Source organism: Falco peregrinus, chromosome 2, assembly GCF_023634155.1.
Source record: "Falco peregrinus isolate bFalPer1 chromosome 2, bFalPer1.pri, whole genome shotgun sequence".
Taxonomy (NCBI): Eukaryota; Metazoa; Chordata; class Aves; order Falconiformes; family Falconidae; genus Falco; species Falco peregrinus.
The window spans coordinates 97,247,964-97,262,694 of NC_073722.1; positions in this window are offsets into that span (position 1 = coordinate 97,247,964).

Genomic DNA, 14,731 nt, shown 5'->3' on the forward strand with positions numbered 1-14,731 from the left:
AACCAACAATAATATCAGTTATAACCAACTGAATTAATTAATCAAACGAGCCCAAAGCTGAAGTAAGTGGTTCCTACAAAGGAAAAACCAAAATTCATGCTCAGAGCTGCTGAGACCCAGGGAGATCTGCACCAGGGTTACCAGGGCATCACTGGGAGGGATGGAGCATCTCCTGAGCACAAGAAACAGTTTGTACTGGGGAGTGTGAAAATGTGGCATCAGCTTTGACAGATGTGAGGGTTGCACCCTCCAACACCTCGGTCTGAAAGGGATGGAGAATGTGCAGGAGGAGAGGACCAGGTATAGCCAGAGGATGCACAGGAGGAGGGGACAGGCACACACAGGCCGTCCTCTCCGATCACAACCTCACAAGTCCGAACACAGCAACAGAACACCATTTTCAATCTAAAAACACTAGGAGAGCTGCCCACAGGCAGGCACCTAGGTTAGGGAACGGGGCTGCTCAGGGCAGTGGGTGCTCCACATCCACTGCAAAGCATGGGAGCATCCCCCGGCAGCAGGGTTTGGAGGGCAGCCAGTGTGAGGCTGTTTCCACTCTCTCATACCTGGCACCCAGCTGAGCTTGCCCAGAGCAGCTTTCGAAGAGTTTAACACTTCCTTTGGCTGCTAAAAACCACGTGCAAGTTTGTACCCTTGCAGCCCCAGCCATTGCAGGCCACACAAGATCCACCCGGCCCCCAGAACAGTTGCGTCCCTATTCCTTATTAACAAAACCCAAGTTGTTCTAAGCAAAAAAATGAGGTTTTCCCATGAATTTGTGCAATTTGTCCTGGCAGGCCATCCATGCTCCCTGCCCACAACATGGGCAGGACAGTGGCAGGGAGCCAGCAGCACCAAGGGTGCCACGCTGCTGGCTGCTGCTGCGGTCGTCACAGGGCAGCACAATGAATCTCCTGCAAACCCTTGGTTTCCGCCTGTGCCTCACTTTCCACCCCCAAATCAGACATGCTGCAGCTTTTGCCAAGCTGAACTCTCAGGACAGAGGGAAAAACTTCTGGTGATTTATTTCTCGACCAAAGCTATCCCTTTCGGAGGAGGTCTCCCATGCCAAGTCCTAACTAACAAAAAAAATAATAAAATCACATTCATCAGTCAGCTCACTTGGCTGAATCTGTAATAAGAATGTAATAAACTTTCCATATGTCTCTGATAAACTAGACAGCTTAAGTTATGAGCAGAAAAAGGCATCAATTTTGTCAATGTCAGGATTTGCCATGTAATTCGGGCCAAGCACTTGTTCTTAACGAGACAGCAGAAGGAGTCAGATCCAAGTTTAGAGTCAAGAGCTGGAGGAGGACATGCCAGCTCACCACTTGTGGATCCTTTTAAAGCCCTCATTTCCACCAGCAATGTCCATGGCAAGTGCGTTACCTGGTGCTGACAGCTGGCTTTCCCTGCTCCCAGACCAGGACCTGTCCCAGAGCAGACAGAAGGTGTTGGTGAGCCCAGCAAGGCATCCCTTGGCACAGGCCCTGGCATCCCCATGGGCAGGAGGGTGCCCCAGGCACAGCCACACCTTTGCTGCAAGCAGAGAGGTAGGGTTTCACAAAAAGGCTTTGAATTGCCAGGCGTGGGACTCTGCCCTTTGCCCTCCAGCCCCAGATATTCGATGCATTTACATTCACACTTGCCCCATCACAGGAAGAAGAGAAACGATGACCTTTCAGGCTGACGTATGTCCAAGGCTCGTTACTCTGACCTCAGCTTTGATCAAACCCTGTATTTTAGCATCCACAATGCTAGCTATGCTCCTCTGGAAAAAAGGGTCTTGAGAAGTACTGACACCTTCAGGTATGGCCCAAACTTACTCCAGCGGTTAGACACACAGACACAGCCATGGAGACCTTCACCTGCCAGCTTCCTGCTGCTGAGCCCTGTAGAACAAGCCGTTCGAGGGACTGGGGCAAGCCCTCACCCTGACCCCTAAGCGATGTGCACCATGGATAGTGCTCACGGATGGTAGCACAAAGGATGAAGCAGACATACGGGTTTGGATTGCAGGGACTATCAAACAGTCAGTCCTGCATACACAGATTGGTCCCTGGTGCCCATCCAAGCCATGGGACAGCAGGACGAGAGCAGGCTGGGATCATATCTTTATCTGTTTTGCAACCTGCCCTCCTTGCAGCTAGGCACAAAGCTGGACCTCACCCAGGGGTGAATCTAAGCATGATCAACCTCAAAGAGTGATGGTCTTTCAGCACTTTAATTACAAAGCAGTAGGCAAGAACAGCCCGCCTGATGTTCAGCAGGAAATTGAACTGCACAAGCACGGCAGATATATTCCTGCACAGCTCCCCTAGCAACTCTGGGAAAGTTTCCAAATTCCTGCACCATTAACATTTAAGGAATCGTCTCTGAACTCTAGTGGTTAAACAGTGAGGAGAAACAAGACACTGTAAATGGATTTGTTCGGTGTAGGTCAGTTACTGGAGGGGCTGTTTAAATCAGGGCTTGCTGTTTCACACTGACAGCAAAGGTCTGGCTCAAAGCACTTCATCATTTTAAGTTTTCCACCTTCCTTTTTTTCCTCTTTGACCACTATCAGGTAATGGCAACATCTTATGGTCAGGCCCTCCTGCAGCACACAGCAAAGGTGAGGGGACACAGCCTCTCTGGTGAGGACTCCTGTTCATATCTGCCCTGAGGCCACTGTGATGGGCAGCCCCACCAGGGCAAGGAGCACCCCTGCAGCAAGCTGATGGTCACATTCCAAGTGCCCAGGGTGCATTAGATCAGTGGTCATGCATGACCACGGCAGTTTGGAAGGGGGTACGAGCAGCTGTGCCCAACGTGGGCAGGACACAGGAGCACTTGCTCCCAGCATAGCACACATCTACAATCACAGGCCACCTCTCCTCTGCTCCCCCTCACGCCGCACCAGAAGACACCTTGATGTTCTGGACAGGGAAAATAAATGTCATGATTTATTTCCCCACAAGCATCAGCTTGACATCTTTATTGGTGTTTGCTGCAGGAACAGACCTCAGTGCAGGAGGGACCGCGCATCTAGACCCCAACATGCAATTGCATTTCTCCAATGCCCAGCACAGGGTGCTCTGGGGTCTCGGGATGCCCTTGAGCATCCCTCATCTGGAGTGTATCATTTCCTGGCTAAATTGCCATATGGCTGCAGCTGCCAGGATAACAGCCTGTGCAGGAGCTTGCTGTGCTTCAGGCTGGGGTTGGCAGCTACAGGGCAAGGCTTTCTTCTGGATTTTTTTCTTGAGTGCTCATCTTACATTTGAGCTTGGTGTGAGTGCCCACTCTCTGAGGGTGAGTGCACAGCAGTGGAAATTGTCCCTTTTCAAACAAGTTGGAGCTCTCTGGCCTCAGAATTTAACACCAGCCCAGAAGACGCATAGTTTCTTCCCTCCCCTCTTTTAGCTAACCTGCCCAATGCTACACAGAAGTACAATTATAATTATAAGCTCCTGATTTAATGTCCTCAATCTCAACTGGAGAACCAGTTCTCTGTCTTCACTACCCTCTTGCAAAGGCACCAAGCCCATGGATTTGGGTGTCTAAATCTAGGAATCTGATTTTTACATTTTTTTAAGCCAGACGTGCACAACATGCACCTATATTGGCAGTCAGCAGGTTCTGGGCCAGCTCTGCACTACATTGCAAGCCTCCCAGTGCTGCAGCATGGTGTGAGTGGTGCACTCAGACCATGAGAGCAAGCGAGACAGCAGCACCCTCCCTGCTCCCAAACTGCAGCTCCCTACCACACTGCCCAACATCATGCTGTGGCACACAGACCTTTTGCTTTTCCAGCCCCCCTTGGCATGCCTGGCTTTGCAAGACACATCACCATATGGCCAGGCTGCTCCCAAAGCAGCTGTGTTAGGGGGTGGCTCTCCCCAGCTACTTTCTGGGCCTTTTAAGGGCTCTTTATGTCACTGTGCCTCTCAGTCTCCTCCTGTAATAGTCTGAGCCGGTCTCACTCCTCTGCTGTAGCCATTCACACGATGCTCACAGGTGTGATGCTCATGGGGCTGTCCAGGTGGCATAACCCAAGCCATGCCACAGTGGAAAGTCAGAGCTTCCTCCGAACAAAGCACTTTCCATGGCTCCCGCCCTGTCCTAGAGCTGGCAAGCAAGAGAAAAAGAGAAAAAACACTGACCAAAACGCATCCACACCCCAGCTGAGCTGCCCTCCCCATGCACCCAGCAGGATGCACTTGCCTGCCCTGAGGATCAAGCAAAGCAGCACCACGAGGGCAGTCATGTATAGAGGAAGGTTAGAGAAGACTGAGAATTCACCAAACCCCTGTGAATCCGCATCTCATTGCACCAGGCATAAAGAGCATGTGAAAGTCGTTTGCAGGCGCTTTCAGACTCTGACCATCACCGCGCCAGCATAGCCACTGCCTGACCCCGGCTACCTCTGCAGATCTCTGCTGCTGCGCAAACGTCAAGGGCATTTCTCCTGCCCGCTGTGCGCTGCCGCACAGTCAGCTCTGCCGACCCCCCTGGCGGGCAGCCTGGCTGCCAAACTCAGCTCAGGTGATCAGACACACAGCTGGGAGTTATTGGGAAGGGAGCAGCTCCCCCCACTCTACGGGGAGATCAGGACCACCCAGAGTTTTAAAAGACAGCCTGCGCCCAAAAGTCCACATGCATCCCAATCCTTGTCCTGTATCCAAGCTGCTGACGGCATCTCAATGCAATGTACTGCAACATAGGATTAACAGCCCGGGGAGAGGAGAGGACGAGTTAACCGAGCAGATTGCTCGTCCGGACACTGCCTGCCACCACAGGGCTTTGATCCTGCTCAGGTCCTTCAGACTAGTGCAATGCTAGGGGACGATTTAAGAGTATGCAGTGAAGTCAAAGTCAGCTCCAATTAGTTCTTCCACAACCATCCTGTGTATGAAATACAGTTAGTTACGCTCCAGTGTAATCACCCTGTCTCTCCTGCAAAAGGCAGGGAGCTGCGGAGAGCATTTTGGCAGAAGGGACGGTCCCCTGGCAGGGCAGGGGGCTTGTGAGAACCAAACGTGCTTGTGCCAACAAGCAGCTTCTGTGCACAAGGTACCAGTGGCTGCTTCAGAAAAACAGATCTGCTATTTGGAGACTGTACAAAGCACTTGTGTTCCTCTGCAGCCCAAATGTTTGCTAGATGTGTAATTCTCTCCACTAACAAATCCAGATGGGGGGAAAAAAAAATAATCTGGAAGGGCTTTTGTACACCCTCCTGTGACTTTGTTTCAAGTCTTATTGCCACTTGCACATCTTTAATTTCAAGTGTTGACCTTGCAACTTCTCCTAATGCAAATTGAGGATGGACTGCAGAGGCTGTTCCTCTGCCCAGCCCTGGAGGCAGCAGTGATTGCAGCGGGTGTTGCATCAGATAGCAGCAGTTTTCCCAGCCCCCCCCAGCCCTTCACCGTGCCAGGGATGGGGCAGAGGTTGCCCCAGCCTCTGCTGAAGGACCCAGATCCACGGACATTCACCTTGGCTGAACGGTGGGTATTTATACCCAGCAGCACTTAAACATGCAGAAAGTCAGCAAGCTGCTCAGCCCCACACCAAGAACTTGCACAAGCCTGGCCAGCCCTGATGTTCAGGGAGGGGGGCCCAAAAAACCTCCAAAGCAGCCTGAAATCAGGCTGGGGATGGGAGTAGGCTCTGCGATTATCCCTGGGTGGTTAAAAACCCCCCAGCAGCTGCAGCAAGGCAGACACAGCCCTGAAACACACCCTGGCCCGGCAGGAGCCAGCACACATGCAGCACTATTCACCTTTAGAAATAAAAATCACACTTACTGACACACACTCACATGATCCAGCGCTCCTCGATTTACTATTAGTTATTTCAACAAGTCAGAATTCACCTGGTCAATAATGCTGCAACAAGAGCCCATCGCTCAGCCGCACCCGCGGCTCACAGGCACAATGATGCATTGGCATCAATCACCGGGCGCAGGAGAAATAAAAGCACTAGAATATTGTTGTCCCAGGATTAATGCCTCTTGCTGTGAAAACAAACGTCCCAGACTTGCCTCAACATTCATTTTTGATAAATGATTTGACTTCGCCTTGACACTCCTGTAGCAGCAGGAGACCATTATCCTGAGACAATGTTTTATTCTATTGACATTATCTCTTAATTATAATGTGAGTGATATCAGAGAGAGCAAGAGCCCACCAATTCCTCAGGCAGAGTTTCTGCAGTTTCTCCTGTCAGGGTATCTGGGAGAGCTTTTATCACAGTGGTTCAATGATCTGCTCAAATCTAGCCTGTAAAGGGCCCATCGAGGAGGGGCAGGATCTTTACCTGACCCACCTCCATCACAGCCAGAGGAGCTGCACCACTTCACACAACCTCAAGGACTAGATATTTTTATCCAGTAGCAAGTGGTTTGCTTTTTTGGTTTTTTGGATGTGGTTTTTTGGTTGGTTTTGTTGGGTTTTTTTTTTTCATTTCCAGAAGCAGGGAGCTGTTTAGAAAGACAGAAAGGTCATTTGCATAATTTAAAATGAGATTTTTAGCAAGATTCAAAAGGGATTTGGCATTTACTATACCTCAGAATATAGTTAACATTCAGACAGAGTTTTTGGAAGGGATCATAAACCTTATGCTTCAGGGATTATGCCAGTTGCTAACTACTGGCAGGAGACTGAGGAGGTGAGTTACGCACTCACCTTTGCTTTTTTGGGGTTAGATCCCCTCCCTGGAAGCCCCCAGGAGCAGGCAGAGCCAGGACACTGCCATGCACAGCTCAGCCCATGACCCGAGCAGCCAGGGCTGGGCTGTCAGCAAGTCTGATTGGCATTAATTGTTTGCAAGATTTTGTTTTGCAAAACTGTTTTGTACGTGGTGAATAAACAAGACAACAGGGAACCAAAGCACTCTTCTCATCCTTAAATCCCTGAATCAGAGGAAGTGTGCCTGCTCCCATCTGAGAGCACTGCAGAGTGGCACATCACTGCTCTGGAAGAAGGAAAATATCAGAGAACAGCATTTTTAATATTTAAACTGAGCCAACTTAATTAACTTGCAAGAAAAAATGGCACAGCATTTTGTACCAGGATGAGCTTTCCCTACAGAAAACAAAAGGGCATGTCTAGTTGCCAGCTCAGGCTCCCATCACCGCCTCCCTCCCAGCAGGGCTGGTGCATGGGGCGTAGGTGCCAGTGCAGCGTGGCAGGAGGGCTGGACCAGGAAAATCAGCTGTGACATGTTCAGCCGAGCGGGATCAGAGGGAGATGATGGGGCTCATCAGAACATCTTCATTCCTACTCTGCAGCCTTAAGCAGAGGCATCTTTGCCAGTGACAGACAGCACTGCAAGTCCCCCACATGCTGCAGGGGTAGAGCAATTAGCAGTGCCCTAACAGCACAGACAGGGTCAGGCATCCCACAGCCACACATCTTGGGGAGCACACTGGCAGGCAAGGACATCCCTCAAATAACTAGGAGCTCCACCAGTGATAGGGTGGTGGGGACCAAGTCCTGGCTCAGCTTTATGGGAGCACTTACTGCTCTTGTACTCAAGCCATACCCAATTCTCCATCAGCAGTTTGAAACTAGAGCATGAAGCTCTCCATAGGGAGCATGTGTTGATTTGTTTCACGATTTCCATTAATTACCAGGTAAATGAGATCCCTGCACACTCCTTGGGCACCTTGCCTCATCTGTTCAGGCCTTTGACAGCTGCTGTAGCAGTAAGTATGTTTTCATCACATGATGCCTGGCAGGGCATCCTCTCCCTTGCTCTGACCTCCAGAATCATCCCATCTGCTTTATTTCAGCATCCTCCCTTGGAATTTGTTCTCAGCAGCTAAAATTCATCCTGGTGCAGGCAGGGGAGCGCTGGGCCCTCAAGGCTTCAATTAGCCAGAGAAACATGCTTTGGAACCTCGAGGCTGGCTGCAGCTTTTGGGCAAATGCCACCCAGCCCACTGAATTTAGGACCTGGCGAAGGGCTTGCATCAGGCTGAACTAATGCATGCGAGGCACCAAGCGAATCAATCGCTGGTGCGTTAAACTTTGCCTGCTGAAACCTTTCCTGGAAAGCCAATTAACAGCACCTAGTGCCCACTCCAGCTGCTCTTATTTCATAATTAAAGTCAGGCCACAGCTGAGCAACAGCAACCTTTGGGGGGAGGCAATGGGGAAGAGGGGTGATTTATTACAAGGGAAAGAGCCCATAGCCTGGCTGCACATGGGACTTGTGGCATCACACAAGCTCAATGACTTAAAACCCTATTGCACAGTGGGGACCAGGGGGTGAGGCAGGGCTGCCGCACCGGGCAGGGCTCCTTCTCTGTCCCAGGAGGCTTCCAGCAATGGAAAGTAAACCAAGTAGGGTGGGAGGTGCAGAAGATGCACGTGGTGGTGACTGCACAGGGCAGCCCTGGTTAATGGGTAACTGAGGGAGGTCCTGGGGGATGCAGGCAGGGGTGAGCCAGGAGCACCCAGAGCACAGGGCCCACAGGGACACCAAAACCATCCCAAACTGTATCTCTAGAGAGCTGCCCCTCGAGGTGAGCCCTCTGCTTAAGACCCCTGTGGAAACCCACCTCTTGGGCCGCACATGCCCCCACCCTGCCGCCTGCAATCATCTCAGCCCAGCAAGCTGCATTTCTTATTTAACAAAGATAGTTCCTTTCAGGGGCAGGGGGATGTTTCAGATCAGATTAAGGGGTGGGACACACTCATGTACCCTACCCGCTCATTTACAGCCTGTGACATGCCCCAGTGATTTACAGGCATGCAGAGGGCCTGCAACCCACTGTGGCTTTTAAGGATTACTTAACACAGGATGAAGTAGATCAAATGCAAATGGGCGGATGGTATGTGAACTACTCCAGGCTGTCAGGGCTGCTAAAACTTCTGGTTTCTTTCACAAGGCTTTGAAATGGGGAAATGTAGCTTCAGATAATTTATTTGCTAGGGGCACTAGGGAGGGCAGGGGAATATTTATGAGCCAAAGAAAATCCACAAGGTATGTCTCTAGGGATGCACCCGGCAGGGCATCGAGGACTGTTTGGGCAGGGAGAGGAAAATGTGATCCCTGCCCTCAGCCCTGGCTGTCAGGGAGAGGGGTCACCCCCTCAGGAGGCCAGCCAGAGCCCCCCAGCTATCCCCACCAGGGCATGGAAATTAACACTGTGCACTGAGCATCTTCTAGAGAAGGGGGAAGAGCAAACACGGGGCTATTTGGCAGCTCTCTGCAGGCAGGCAGGGACTGCCCCTGGGTCTCTGCCTCTCCATAGGGTCAGACAAGCCAGCTGGTTATCAGCGGTGCAGGTGAGACAGATCCCACAGGGAATCTCCCCTACACCCCTCCAGGATGCTCAGCACATCTGGGCCCAGAGCAGCCCTGCCAGACTCCCACAAACCAGGGGACTGAGTTACCCACTCTGGGAACTGCTATTTGCCAAAATAGCACGCAGAAAAAACAACCCTAATGACCATTTATTTTTGTTGGCACTGAAGGTGGTTTCAGTGCTCCTCATGGCATCCAAAGCACTGGAAACATGGTGCTCACAAGGGAGATAGCTGAGAGGGAGCGGCTCAGTGTCTTAATTGGAGGCACTTGATGCAGATAAGAGCCATGCACTGTGAACCCGGCCAGCACTGACCTCCAGCCCCCGATGTTCCCATGGATCTGCTCCAGTCCAGTTACTACATACATGGCTCCAAGCCAGAGACTTACTTGGAAAAGCAGAGGAAGTCTGCAGTGAGGGGGGAGAAGGTAATTCCTTGAAATGCTGTCTTTGGGGATGGGATCTGCAGTTGCTGGAAATTCCTTCCTTGGAAGCTCAGTTGCAAAGCTCAGCTCCCTCCCCCTGATGGCTGCCAGGCCCATGCAATGCCTCATGCTCAGCACTACATGCAGCAGGACACCACAACCCACAGCCCCATGGTTTGTGGGCACAAGGTGAAGCCTCCCGTCCACAGCACTGGTGGCTCAGCAGGCAATTTCCTACAAGAACCAGTCCAGAACCGGTTCAGATGGAAAAGACAGAAAGCAGCTGGGTCATGTAGGGAGGTAGGTTTTTTTAGGCAGAGCAGTGCAGCCATAAGCAATGTTATTAAGCCCAGAAATCCAGCCAGGTACCCCCAGAAACAGTGCTCAGCAGCAACATTTGCAGTCACAGGGGTGGACAGTGAAGATGGGAAGGATCAGCAGCCTAGGAACCAGGCAGGCAGCCCCCCAGGGTGGCTATTGCCTCCTCAGGATTGCCTCTACCTGAAGACAATAACCATGTGGGGCTGGCAAACCCCCCACCCCATCTGGTACCAGCAGCTGGACATGGTCCCTGGCCCTGCAGGACCTGTGAAGCAGCCAAAGCAGGGCCAGGCACAGCTCTGCAGACTCTCCTCATCCTGCAGATGCTTCATGCATCCAAAGCAGCAGCCTGTGCCATCAACATCAAATCTAAGCCAGCTCATGTCTGGGAAAATCATGAACTTATGAAAGGGAAAATAATAAACTTGAAAAAAAAAATCCCTCTAAAATAGCATTGTGTGCCTGTGTCCTAACCCCCAGGAACCACGGGTTGAGAGATCAAACCTTACTCCTCAAGGGACTGATATCACCATTTGGTATCAATTTTCCATCTGACTGCTCCTTTTTAGGAATTGTTTCGCTTGCTCCAGAAAACAAGCACTCCCAGGGAGCCACCGAGCACAAGGAGCCCTGGCTCCACGCCGGCTGCATGTCACCGCTCCGAGCCCCACAGCCTCAGATTGCAGCAGGACCTCCGCACCAGGCACTGCCCCACACAGATACACGTGGCAACGGGAAAGGGAAACAGGGACTCAGTATGAGGCTGCAGTCTGGTTTGCCCCAACACAGCCAAGGGTCAGCACATGGACTGCCATGGGAAGGCAATGGCAGCGTGACTTGGGGAGTCATGGCCACAGCAGCAAAGATGAAGCATCCCCAAGAGAGCACCCCCGATACTCTGTGCAATGGGCTAAGGCTGCGGTTCTCACTGCCAGGGCACAGTGGCACCTCAGTAAAAAGAACTGCTCAGAGCAGGAGTACATTATGGTTTTTTCTTCCCTTTTTGAAGGGCAGGAGAATTTCTGATGGCCCTGGGTGGAGGAGCTCATGCACGCACAGGCTTTTTCCCAGAAACGGTCCAGACTTGACTCTGGTGACTAGTGAGGCGATAAAATTAAGCTCCTGTGTCCTCATGAGAAGGAGGTAGAAGGACATTTAGTCACACTCTTTAAATGAGGCATTGAACACCATAAAGTTTAACGCCAACATCCAACACACACTTGGGAGCAGAGACTTCACTGCCAAAGCCTAGCAGTCCTTATTTGCTTTCTGCAACAAGAACACCCTTGACACAGGTCTCTACACATTTGCATGCATGGAGGGTGTACCCACGGCACAGCTCACGCTGGGGGCGATGCCAGGGTCACCCAGCACTGCCCCTCCACCCTGCTGCAAGGGAAGGGATGCAGGCAGAGATCTCTGCAGCATGGGGCACCTCTTGGGCAGGCTGGTTGGCAGCCAAGGCAGCAGACGGCTGCAGAGAGCGCTGTGCTAGCCAAGCACAGAGGGCAGCTGAGGGCCAGGGCTGCCGGGCACCACTTGTGCCAGCACTGCGGCACAGAGCAGAAAAACATTTTCTGCTTGATGTCAGACTGAGAAAGGGCTTAAACCAGGGCAGATCCCCCTGCACACCCTAGAGATGGGGGTCCAGGCTGAACCCCCGGCTTGTATGCAGGAGTACTAGTTTAAGCTGCATGCAGCCATCCAGGACCTGAGCCTTGCACCACAGTGCAACACAGCAGAGATTCCTGCCCAAGATAGGATTAAGCCCAGCCAGCACGGAAGCACAGGCAAACCCTGCAGCGCCTAGGCATGGGCATGCCATGCAGGCTCTCCTCCAGAGTCACATGAGCTTGTTGTCCTCCCTCCAGCTATTTCCTCCCAGACACAGAGGTTCATTGTGGCCAAATAAAAGAGAAAACAGGTGCTGCAATTCACTTTATCTCCTCCCTGCACCTCTTGCCTGGACTTTGGGCCCTATGGTCCCACACTGCAGCCTCACACAGGCTTGGTCCCCTGTAGCTGCCAGGGAGAAAAACACTTCCCCATCAAATATCACAATGCCACCCCTATAACTGCAACAGCATCAGCTAGACATTGCTTTTTTTGTTTAGTTTGGGTTTGTTGTTTTTTTTTAAAAATAAGAGCCACAGCTCTGCCCCAGGAGACACACCAGCCCACAACCTCTGCAGCAGCAACCTCACTCACCACCCTGCATCGCTGGAGGATTTTGTCACTGCTGTAAGAGTCTTGTACATGGGAGACTAGAGCCACAGCTTGCACGTGCTCAGGAGCAGACCTGGATGCAATGAGAAGTAAGGCAGCTACACATCACAGCGGAACAGAGCAAAGGCTTGGTGGGTCTCAAACCAGAGCCTCCTGTGCCTGCCAGGGTTTTAACCCAGCACAGCCAGTGATGGCCCCTGGGAGCATCAGGACACAAGTGAAGGGGATAATACCGAGGCTGCTCCTCGTGCAAGAGAGTCTGGGCCCCTCCTCAGCCCTGCAGCCTCAGAGGAGGGCTGGGCTAGGGCTGCTTCTTCAGGGAAGGTGGGGTAGGGCTGGAGAATGGGAAGGGGAACAGTTCCTGTGCTGCATTTATACCACGTTTATAAAAGCACCCTAACCCAAGTGCAAATGGAAAGGGTTGTGTTATCCATGGTCTGTCCTCCAGAGGAGCTGGTGGAGTCCCATCACACAGTGGAGGAAAGTAAAGTAGACACCAAATCCTGAAAGTGTTCCCCCCATCCCTTCTGATCCCCCCCTGCATTGCTGCCCACACCAAAAGGCAACTGCTCTCACCTGGAGGCATTCTTGGTGATGAAATGCCTCATGGATAGAGATGACCTGTTCATCTCCCACAGCCATACCAGGCTGGGTGAAAGGAGGCTCCTAAGGCTCTGCACAGTAAAGCAAGATTGTTGTGATAATTACTGAGCTTTCGGGGGCCAGTTAAAATCCTTGGGAGAATGTTAAGTGAAAGCAGCCTGGCTTGGTGCAGGGGAGGCCCTTGTATATCCGTGGAGCATGTTGCATCGGGCTGCTGGCTGCCTGGCCTGTGACAGCCCCGAACACCATGTACAGAGGGAACTGGCCAGGGAGAATGAGCCAGGGCCAGGAAAAGCCTTGGGGTTATGAGAAGCGTTTTAAAATTAATTGGAAACTTCACAAGCAGCCAACAAGGTGAAAGATATAGAAAGACAGAAAGATAATGGGAGCGCTGCGAGCCGCTGGGTAGCCACATTGCAGCGTGGCCGACCAGCGTGGCCAGCACACAGGGAGCAGGGTGGGTGCCGAGGGGCTCCGCCGTCCACCCAGCTTGGCACTGGGGTGGGCCCAGGCTGGCGAGGGTGGGAAATGGCCAGGGAGGCTGCTGGGCCTCCTGCGCCCACCCCAGTCCCCCTCAGACGGCCGGGTTGGGGGCTCCCTGGCCTCGCCTCAGCTTCCTGCCCTCACCGGGGCACCGCAGCAGGTTTGCCAGGCACCATGAGGTTACTGCCGGGTGACGCCTGCTTGGGTGATGCCTGCCTGGGTTTCTGGTTCGCAGGGGAAGGGCCCTCCCCGCTGGGGGAGCTCTGGCCCCCCAGGGTAAGTGAGGCCTTGGCTGCCCTGAGTCCGCCCGAGGGCCAGGGCGCTGCGTGGGGGGCCGGGCTGGTCCCCTGCCCCCTCCCCGGCTCAGTGGCCTCAGGAGGCGCCTGAACACGGGGCGGCGGGGGCAGCACAGACCCCGGGGCCCTTCCCCTCGGCCCTGGGCCCGTCCCTCACCCAGCCCGGAGCCCCTCACTGCGGCGCAGCGCGGCGCGGCCCCACAGCGCCCCCTGGCGGCCGCCGCAGCGCCTCGCCCCCGCCAAGCTCCCTGGCATCCCGCCCGGCACTCCCGGGCACCCCCCGCATCCCGCCAGGCACCTCCCCCACATCCTGCCCAGCACCCACGGGCACCCCTCGCATCCCACGTGGCACCCCCTGGCACCTCCCCACATCCCACCTGGCACCCCTCAACATCCTGCCCAGCACTCCCCCTGCATCCTGCCTGGCACCCCTCAGCAAACCCCTGCATCCCACCCAACATGCCCCGACAGCCCAGCGCCCCCCAGCCACAGGGGTTCTCATTCTCCTGAGAATAAGAACTCATGCAGCATCTTCTTCTGCAAAGCCAAAACACCACAAAGCCTGTGCTAGGACCAATATCCCAGTATTTTACTTGTTTTCACCTGTACAACAGCAATTACCACCAGTACGTCATTAAAGCCCCAAGCAGGTGAGCCCAAGGGTAGTTATCTTTGACCTGCCGCTGGCTTTGCCAAATGCCGCTGGGTCGGGTTCACGTGAGTTGCTGGATGAAGAGTCCTGGAGCGCCTGAGGTGGTGCCCTGTTCCCTGTTCCAGTTCCCATCACCACTTGCTGAGGCTGTAGGTTGTGAGCTGCGTGCTGCGGGTGGATAAGTTTGGATTCCAAGGGGAGCAGGAGTTTTCAGCTGTAGTTTAAGCATCACACTCAGTGAGGACACGTGCCACAGCCCAGCAGTACTGGCCACAAGAAGGGGCTTGGTTGGTCGCATCACACCTGCGAGAGGCGCTTTGGGCACCCAAGGACATCCACACTATGGACCACGTGCTGGGTAGACACTACCCTTCCCCTGTATGACCTGGTCTATGTCACAGCTGTTTCCACGATAAGGCAGCCT